The following is a 10,780-nucleotide window of genomic DNA, read 5'->3' as shown; positions in this document are numbered from 1 at the left end:
ATGAATATTCAATTTTAGAATAAAAATATCAATTATTTAGTATTAATTTTTAATTGAATAGAAAATTATCTACCATTTTGATATATATATATATATATATATATATTATATTTTTTGTGCAAAATATATATTGTTTTATTCATAAGTGAAACACAAATAAATTGAAGAAGATAATGAATTTACTAAAATGAAGTTTTGATTACTTGATGCAAATATTATTATAGTTTTCCTTTTTTTTTCTTAAGTATTACTTATGCTTTGTTTATGTTTTAATTTGTAAATTTTAACCTATGTAAATATAAGTGACCATATAAAAAAAATTAAAATTAAATAAAACTTGATTGATTGACTTGACACTATCTAATAAATTATTTTGAAACCAAATTTAATATAATAAAAAAAGTCTATATATTAATTTATTTCACAAAAGAATTAGATAGTTGAAATACTTTATAAATGTCATAATCAGTACCAAGTATACCGCGGGATAGTTTTGATATTATTTAATATATATTAACTAAATTATGCTAACGTTATTTGTATATAGATTACATAAATTTTTAAATATTTTTTTTATGTTGTAAGTAACAAATTTTTTAAAAATGTTTATTTCGGAAATGTGTAGTAATATGTTTTTTTTTTAATAATATGAAGTTATAGTTGTTTTATTTATGTAGTTTTAAAATAAAGTGTAAAGATGAAGTAAAAGTGGGTTTCTAATATATATGACACATTAGTAGTGTGAATGGTAAAATTTTATATTTTGAATATTTTGATATAAAATTGGCTTATTTATTTATTTAATAATGAAGTTGTGTGTACACGGTGTTTTGACGGGCTTTAGACGGAGATACAACCCTGAAGTAGATATTTGGTTGTTTTTTTTTCAGGAACCTTAAGCTGTAATCCATTTGCTAATGATTATATTCCTTTTTCTTTGAAAATAAATTATCTGCCAAATAGAAAAGTTTTTCGTTTTATATTTTTAATATGATTGAAACTAAATATAATACGTGTGGGGTTTATTTTTATTTCTTTTTCTTTTTTCATTTATTTATATCTATAATCTGAAATAAAATAAAATTTTATTTACTTTGTATTATTATGAGCATAAAGATAATGTGTTATAATATTAGTATAGATGAAACATAAACAATGAATTAATGGACTATAATTTTATAAGTGTTGATCAGTAGAATAGATGGGTTTTTATTGTGAATCCAAAATTGGCCCATTAACACTCTTATCCTCTGAATTTTGTTATCGGGAGAAAGAAAAAAAATGAAGAAACGTCCAAACGATTTACAAAGAGAGTTTGCTTGATCCAGAAAAAAATGATTCAACAACATTGATAGGATTTATCCGATAATCTCTGAGGCAATGATATTTTCAGTTCGGAATCCCAGTAAAAGATCCATCAGCAGATTTATCCGATAATCTGTCTTTTTTTAATTCTCCGATTACACAAAATTGATCGGATTTATCCGAAATCTATCTTTTTGTAATTCTCAGATTTCGACATCAATGGATATGTAAGGTAATAGAATGATCTTTTAATTCAATTTTCTCCTTCTTCGTCATAGATTCGATGTAGATTCCTCAATTACTAAATATATTATGTATGGATGGATTCCTCATTTACTTATTCTAATATTTTTCATCATAGATTAGGTGTGGATTCCAAACGAATTGGATCGAATATGGGTCTTCTTTAACAGGTTTGAATCTTTTTCCAATTTGTAACTTTTGGTTTCTTGTTGTTTAAATCGAATTAATATACTGATTTATCTTGAATTTTCTGTTTTCCTTTTTTGTTGATTTGTTCTTACAAACAGGAAAACAAATAAAAGAAGCCTAAATGAAAGATAAGGATCCAGAACCCTTTTAAATTATGTCTTTACATCTACTATGTTCAATTCGAAACTCTAATGCTAATCGTTTTCTTTTGACATGGTTTAATTTCTTTGAATTAGACGCTCATTGGAATTGCATAAATTGGATTGAAGAAGGACTGTGAACATATTGGTGTATTGAAAGCAAATCAATGGTAAGAAAGCAAATCAATTGTGGTTTAACACCGACTATATATATCATCTTCTTTAAACAAATATAATGTCTACTTTGCCTATTTTCTCTGCTAATTCTGCTTTTTTCGTTAGTTTAAACTACCTTATAAAATCTGAAGTGGAGTAAAGAAAAAATCTCTACACAATCCTAGTAAGTTATTCAAGATTTAATTCGACACCATTTTTGTTTCTGCTAGTTTTGTTAAAAATAATTTATTTGGCCACTAATTTTAAGTATTTTTGGCTGAGAAGGAGTTAGTAAACCTCTGGATTTCCTTTGCCCGAAATAAACAGAACATGAAAGTTTTAATATTGATGAAATGAAGCCAGAAAGCAATCTAGAATAGAATTTTTAAGAAGATAAAAAACAAACAGGTAGATGGATTGTGATCCTTAACATTTTATTCTTCTAATAAACCTCTCGCCAAACATGCTTCTTTGTATGAATTGTAAATCACACCATTATATGTCCTCATATCTTGATCACTTATTGGTCCCTTGATATACCTTAATAGGAGTTTCAAATATATATCACCATCAATCTTACTTGAAACATATGTTGTCCTTTCCCTCTTGATGATTCTTTGCCTTCTTATGATTTTTTTTTCTTTGGGATTCCAATAATAAAAACCTGAAATATCTTCGAAAGTTAGTTGTCTTGCATATGAACATTGATTGTTCAGATCAAACCAAGCGGATAGGAGTGGATGTTGATTGTTTTTGTTGTTTTGGTTGGTAGCCATACCGAGAAATTAAGTGATAATAAGAATAGTTGAGTGGAACTAAGAAATGTGTCTGATGAGTAGCTCTTTGACAATGTCCCTATTTATACTATTCTAGATTGTATAATTTCTTTGGTTAAGATTTGGAAGGTTTTGATTATTAAGTAAATCATATTTCGTTATTTACGGTAGTAATGAGATTATGCAAATGAAAACATATACAATATTCATAAACTTTGTGGATTTTCTGTAATTTGTTGTCCTGATATGGTAACATGTCAACTGCAAGTTATTTGTTACAGATTTCAAGCAAAGTATATTAAATGTTTTTGTTTATGTAATTGGCAGGGACCCATCTTTCAAACGCAATGTATGCCCTTTATAAGTTTTCCAGGTAATTATTATTATCATGATATCTGCCTATAATATATATTGGTGCACGTTAGTAGTTAGACAGAATAACCATTCATATAATCTAGATTAAACTCTTTCAATACTTTTGTGGAGGTTTTTTAGGGGGCATTTACTCTTCTAAATAAAAACACAATAGTCACGATCTACAAATTGGCTTGGAGAGCTTATACGTTAATCTTCTTAGTGAAATACTATGAGATATAGAAACTCGGAGAACATCAAAACAGAGGTCAATACTTTTAAAATCCACGTATCATACCAGTGTTAACAATGTTAGTCCAATTGTGTGTTGACTGTTTGGTCATTCATCCATGTTGAATATAAGCACAACATTTACTGTTATTTGTACAACTTCTAAATAGTTTGAGTAATACAAACTGAAGTTTTTTTGTCAAACACAAACTGAAGTTTATTTAATGAATAATTGACATATATCTTCTTTTAGGATATGTGGACACAGTTAGTAGTAAATATATTAAAATATATGTTTAAGCAGAATATGATGGTAAAGAGAGTTGTTAAAATAAAATTAAAACCAGCAAATGTATTCCATAGAATTAAAGAAAACAATGAGAATCAAGATAAGAAAGCATTTATTTCATAGAATTTAAAAAAAAAACATAAAGCTTAGAAAACCTCTCCAAAGACTTCAATTAGTCGCTTGCCACCATCCAAGTCTTTAAACACTTCTACTTCTTCTGCTTGCCACAACCCAATTTCTCTGGTTCGACCTTAACAAACTTTTGGATTCCATTCATACCCTTAGTAGCCTCTCGGATCAATTTTGTTTTGGTTAATTTCTCCTGCTTAATCTTGAAAACATCCATGGAATCAAGACAAAGCCTTTTCGTAGTGGATGAATGATCCAAAGGAGAGGAGAGATCTTCAATCAGTGATCTCTTAGAGGATGGAGTAGTAGTTCCTGTTGGATCTGGACTGTAGGTAAGCATTAGGGATCCCTGATACAATAGAAGTTTATTCGAGTTAATAAATTTTCTAATGAAAGAATAATATACCTATCTAGTTAAACGTATTGTGCTATTTTACCTGGTCATTTGAATCATCTGGAATATCCTCTTCTTTTTCACCTGTATCATTTGACAGCACCCTAGACACCTTATAGGTATCCAATCCATTAAAGAGATTTTCAGGACCTACACATATCAGGTACTTGAATGTTTTGCCAACCAAGTTCTTAATAGAATCAGGCAAAGCTTCAGGATCAACAATCTGTGAATTCAATAACGTCATTTTAATAGTTAAAAATTTAGCATTAGTGAAACATTTTCATTGTTGCATTGACGATTAGTTTAGAAAATAACCCCATCCCATAATCCGTTCAGAAGATTGCTTACAGGATAGCCAACAATGTCAAAAGCCATACTATCAAAAAGCATCAATTTCATCTGCCCAGTCTGGTCCATCACGTTAACATGCAGCTTGTACCTTTATAAGTATATAAAATTTGGTAGTTATAAACTAGCAATTTGAAAGTAAGCGAGTTATATATGGAACAAAAGTTTGATATACTAACCTAGCTTGAACATTAGTAACTATTCCTTTGCAAGAATCACAATAAAATTGAGGTTTTATTGAAGTAGTTACCACCTGAGTAACCTTTTTATTACACTTCCTACATGCAATGTAATACCAAGCCCAGTCTGTATCTATTGCATATATGGTGCAAATGACTCTGACCCTCCCAACCTAGCATTCATAAAATGCCTATGGTTTAGTTATTCTTGTTATGAAAGAGAACGGACTTTATATTATATTAAAGTTTATATATTTTTTTCTATTTGTATTACCTCTATCATATTGAAAACCTCTTCGATAGTTCTCATAGGAAACTGATCAGCAAATTCAGGACCTGCAGCCACTATCAATTCTGGGTTTGGGTTGTTGTCAATGACTTCAAGGGCAAGACCATCATTTGGCAACCTATAAACAACAATTGCATTATAAGTATAAACCATTCTAGTTTCAGTATACTAAAATTATTTTTAATCAACGTAATATAATATACTTGTTCTTAAACTCCACAATCTCATGGTAGTCTGGATTGATGATAAGTTGCGAAGTATTGAAAGAGTTTGCAATAATACACACAGTTTGTTTGAAAAATAATTTAGAAGTTTGTAGTTTACAGCTCATCTCTTAGTTGGAAATCAATCTTCTTGGTCGGCTTACTATTAACATCAATGGTCTCCATTTCACCCACATTGACAACTTGTCCAACAATGTCTACAATTTTTAAAATAGAATCATAATCCAGTTTTAATTATAAGACTTAACATGAGAATAATTGTATATATTACCAATTAAAATGTTTGTAATTAGACCAGCAGTCTCCACATCTTTGAAAGTAGTCAGAGAGAGGTAGTGGTCATCAGATAGTGGATCAATCCTTGTGACAATGGTTTGAGCTAGTAAATTCATTTTGTAACGGTGGCTTGTTGGTGTAAATTGACCTTCTGCATAAACCAATCCAAAGTGTTGAATGTTTTTCCATTCACCAGGCACCATATACTTTTCGAAACGATTCATACAATCCTTCTTAACAGAAGCATGTATCTTTGTTCCCTGTAATAATGTGTAGTTATGAGTTGACATTCTCCAATTTGAAATTAAACAGGTAGATGAGAAGAAGGTTGCAGTTTAACTTACATATACATCTGCGAGGACCATGTCAAAGGTCTCTCCAAAAGCGGTGGTGTAAGTTTTCCAAGAGTGAAGGACTCGGACTTGCACTCTCCAAGATGTCTTGTAGGGCTTGACATCATTGAGGTAAGTAATTGCTTGAGCCATTAAGAATTACTGAAAGGACTTTGAGTTTTGCTATTTGAGTTTTCGATGCTGATTGATGTGATGAGATTAGAATGATTATAGAATAGATCTATACTGAAGTTGGTAACATAGGGTTTCATAGTGATTGAGTTGTGATAATCTTAAATGGAAAGTACGAAATCTTTTTATTCAATTTTGTTTTGATTTTATGATATCAAATTAGGTATGTTTGATCTTTATTTGCGTTTTTTAAGAAATTATGCTATTATGGAATTAGTTAACTTAGACCTGATTATAAGTTGATTGGAGATATAATAAATTTCAATGATTTGCGTAAATTGATGTGAACTGATTTATACATTAAATCTTATGCCATTAAAACAATCTCTCGATTAATTGGAGTATTTGTATTTTTGCATATAAGTAAGGTCCAATCTTCTTATAAGATTGTCTAACGGCGAAGCCCAAAATAAATAAAGAATACCCAAGTCATTGGATAGGAAGTAATTATCGGGTGGGTATTCGGATAAAGACGTGGACCCTACAGATGAAATCGATTTATTATGTTTTTTAAGTCAATTTTGTCCTTCTCAATTTCAATTAACTGTCTTCTTTAGTTTAGTAATAATTGAGTGGCAATTTGAGTAAATAGATTAGAGATTTTGGACATTCTCCTATTTGTACTTCTCTTTTTAATTATAAGAAGATTACAAAAAAATACGCAATTGGGTTTATGATAAACAACCAAAAGATTTATGGAACAAGAGCGACATTGAATTTGAGCGTGTTGGATCATGTTCTGGAAACGTATTTCAGTCTCGTCCAAATATGGCTAGCATTAGGAATATACAAGAATGTGGATATTAATACAGCAAAAGCAAATTGACATGTGTAAGAGTATCAACACACCTCTATTTTTCCATTATATGTTATTTCAGAATAAAATCTATTCCAACCAATCTATATATCCATAATGATTGCTATATTTTGCTTTATACATAGATAAATTCTACTCCCTCTGTCTCACATAAATTGATGTTTCAATAGTCTCACACATATTAAGAAAAAGTTAAGTTTTTTATTTTTAAACTAATTTATAATTATTTTATAGTAGAAAGAGAAAACATAACCCACTAAATATTATGCCACTTGAAATAAAATATAAAGTAAAAAGATCATTTTAGTTTTTTTAATATAGAAAATCAATCTTTTAGAGACAAGAAATATTCTCTAAAACATCAATCTATGTGAGACAGAGGGAGTATTTTTCATCTTTAGTAAAGTTACTTTTTAAAATTACAAGTAGTCCTTTCACTTTTTAATTTTACTATATATAATAAGTCATTCACGTAACACTAACACACAAATTCAAAACCCACCCATCGAATCAAATATAGCTCTATCCAACTTTTCGCTTCCTTTGTTTCCTAACTCTAAGTCTCAGACCCCGTGATATTGCTGGAAAAGTATTTTTAAAAAAATTAAATTTAAAATTATAGATTATGAAATCATTTGAATTTGAATGTAATACAATAGTTTGAATATATAGACATTAAACATAAACTGTTACTAAAAACACAACGATCAAAATGAAAACTTATTACAAAAAATATTATTTAGAACAGACGCAACTTTACAAAAAAACATTGTTTAAAGAATTACATATATAAGATATTTTATGAACAATTATGGTAAAGAGTTCCATTAAAAAAAATCATTATAACAAAATGATTCTAACTGAGAATATTGAACTAATGGTTGCAATAAGTAAACATAATTTTCTATTAAATAATTATAATTAAAAATATATTTAATAATGAGTGAAACTGTATCAAAGAAAAATTAAAATTAAAATACAAAACTTTTAAACAAAATAAAATATATATATATATATATAGTTTTTAACAAAAAGTTACGATAAATAGACGCAGATGTAAATTCTATATTAATTTTTATTAAATTTCTATATTGCTATAATCATTTCTAAACTTTTAGTTAGATTATAGAATAAATTTGAATATTAGATATTAATATTCAAATTTTTTAGATTCAACATAAAACGGAAAATTTGTTTCAGTGAATAATGATTTGTTAGTTATCGATGAAGAGACAAATATATAGAAAGTTCAAAATTAAAGACATGACTATTTAAATAGACACACCTATTAGAAAGAAAAGTTGTTATAAAAAATATGAATAAAATATAGTGAAAAAATGCAACTCTACAATGAACAGATACAACTGTTTGAGTTAAGAAAAAAACAAATCAAAACAATTTTTACAAAAAAATGTACTACATAAAGTCACAAATGTTGTTCGCATATTGTTATTATTATTTTTAAATATTAAAATATTTATTTTCATGAAAAGTTATGATAAATAGACGCAACTGTAAATTCAATATTAAGTTGTATTAAATTTCTCTATTGCTATAATCATTTCAAAAATTTTATTTAAATTATAGAATAACATTGAATATTAGATATTAATATTCAATTACTTAGATTTAACATAAAATAGAAAATTTGTTTCAACGAACTTGTTAGTTACTTATGAAGAGACAAATATAAAGAAAGTTCAAAAGTCATGATTATTTAAATAGGCACACTTATTGGAACGAAAAGTTTTGATGTAAAAATAGAAATACAATATAGTGAAAAGACACAACTCTGCAATGAACAGATACAACCGTTTGAATTTAAAAAAAAAACAAAAAAAAAACAAAAATTTTACGAAATGGTACCACGAAAAATCGCAATTGTTGTGTTTGCACTTGATTATACCTAATAACCCATATAAACTGATTTTAAATAGAAGACATCTTTATTACCATATTGAAAAGTCAAATCCAAAAACTCACTATATATTCCATCTAACTCTTGGAGAAAAACTCTAGGTATTCTCATTAAAATTTTATATTTAAAATTAACTAAAAATTATAAATTAGATTCATTATTCCAAAAATCTTTTGTTTAATCAAAAATTGGAGGAATTTCTTTACTTTTCAAATAATGAATGCTAGAAAATAATTTAAAGCTGTAAAAACTTTTGAGATTGAAATTTTATATTATTTTGTGTCATGGCAAAAAAATGAAAACAGGTCAAACAGACAAATATATATATATATTTCAAAAGATATGAATATTCGAATAAACACAACTCTACAATGAACAGTTGCAACTTAAAAAAAACGTTACAATGAACAATCGCAACTTTTTATGAACCACACAATTTAAATTTTCTACAAATTTTTGTGGAAAATTATCCAAAAAAGAAACACAACTTTTGGTGACATTTATTGGGATTGTTATTATATATAGATTGTTGAAATATATATACAAACAGAAAAAAATATAGTAAGAAAATAATTGCAATTATTACTTTTCTGTAAACATATATTAGAAAGGAAAATATTATACATAAAAAACAAAGTGCTTAAAGTAGATCATTTTAGTATACAAAGTTTAGTGTTTTGACAAATTGATTTTGAATAAAGTTTTACGTGTCAATGACTCGAAAAGATTTGACATATGTAAAACTAATTATTTGCAAACATATAACAAATAATTGGAAACCAAACAATATAAGAAAAATAAGAGAATCAAATTAAGTATATAAAGTAATTTGGTAGCGTTTTTAATGTTTTCTTATAAATTTAGATGGATGACTTTATTTTCAAAATTTATATTACTAGATTTTAATAAATACAATTAACATAGGAAGCGATTTACACGAAGGAAACAATATTTCTTTAGTAAGAAAATTTGAGTTAGATTTCTTCATATATACGTTGCAAATTTTTATTGTTACTGTAGTTTTGTTGCAAATTTGAGACGAAACACAAATTGAGACATTGCGACGGATTTGGTTTCAAAATATAGATCTTTGTTACCAGCCACTGAGCCACACTTGGGAAATTTAACTAGTTTCTCTTAAATTTTCGATACAGATTTGGTAGCAGCCACGTTTGGGGAATTTATCTAGTTTCTCTTAAAACTCGATTATGTTAGCTAATTTTCAAACCATATTGCACTGCACTGCACTGCACTGCCGTTACTAATGTATCTGCTCTTAGGCTAGCTTTGACTGAAGGTTTCATATTAGCCGAAATTAGTGAAAATTGCTACGGCATTAACATAAATGTCTCCAATGAGGATTTATATTTAATCTTCAACTTCTGCATTCACTTCATCTAAAAGCTTATCGACTCCATCTAAGTCATTTAAACTTTTACAGCTCTGTGCCCACAAGGAGTAAAGTCTTACGACAAGGTACTTTCTCGGGTTTACCCAGCCGCAAATACATGTCCTGATGCCCAATTGGGCCTGTGCCTTGTCTTTCTTGAGTTTAATGATGATCTCCAACTTTACAAAAGCATCTTACAAAATGGATGAACTACCAAGAAGCACTTCAAGAATCCTTGTTCGACGGACCTAGACTGTTAAAGTATTTTTCAGCCGCTTCAACGCCTTCAGTCTTTGCAATCCAATCTAAACTATCGAAATTATCCATTTCCTTCATGCACTCTATAACCCGAGTAAAAGTGGGAAGAAAGAAAAGAAAATAGGATCATTAGCTTCAGTCTTTGAAATATACTTTGGTCAGTAATATTTGCCAGAATCATTTGCAGTGATATCAACAACATTACTAAATTCTATTACAGGTCCTCCTGAAACTCTATTTTCATATATGTTCATGTAATCATCATATATCTAAAAGGAAAAAAACACAAACACATTTGATCCTAATACTTAAGATAAGACATGTCCACAAAAAGGGCATTTGCCTACT

The 10,780-nt window shown here is 28.1% G+C and overlaps 1 long non-coding RNA gene across 2 annotated transcripts; it reads left to right on the top strand.

Annotated features, from left to right (window-relative positions):
* LOC104707906 lies at positions 1,285-6,635 on the top strand. 2 transcript variants are annotated; one of them, XR_754721.2, is made up of 7 exons: positions 1,285-1,537; positions 1,672-1,718; positions 1,836-2,047; positions 2,160-2,217; positions 3,137-3,182; positions 5,838-5,989; positions 6,418-6,635. It is a non-coding gene; the product is annotated as an uncharacterized LOC104707906 (long non-coding RNA). The 2 variants fall into 2 exon arrangements; XR_754720.2 differs by having other exon boundaries at positions 1,667-1,718.

Source organism: Camelina sativa, chromosome 8, assembly GCF_000633955.1.
Source record: "Camelina sativa cultivar DH55 chromosome 8, Cs, whole genome shotgun sequence".
Lineage (NCBI taxonomy): Eukaryota > Viridiplantae > Streptophyta > Magnoliopsida > Brassicales > Brassicaceae > Camelina > Camelina sativa.
Note: the sequence above shows the minus strand (reverse complement) of the source record. Positions and strands in the feature narration are given on the sequence as shown.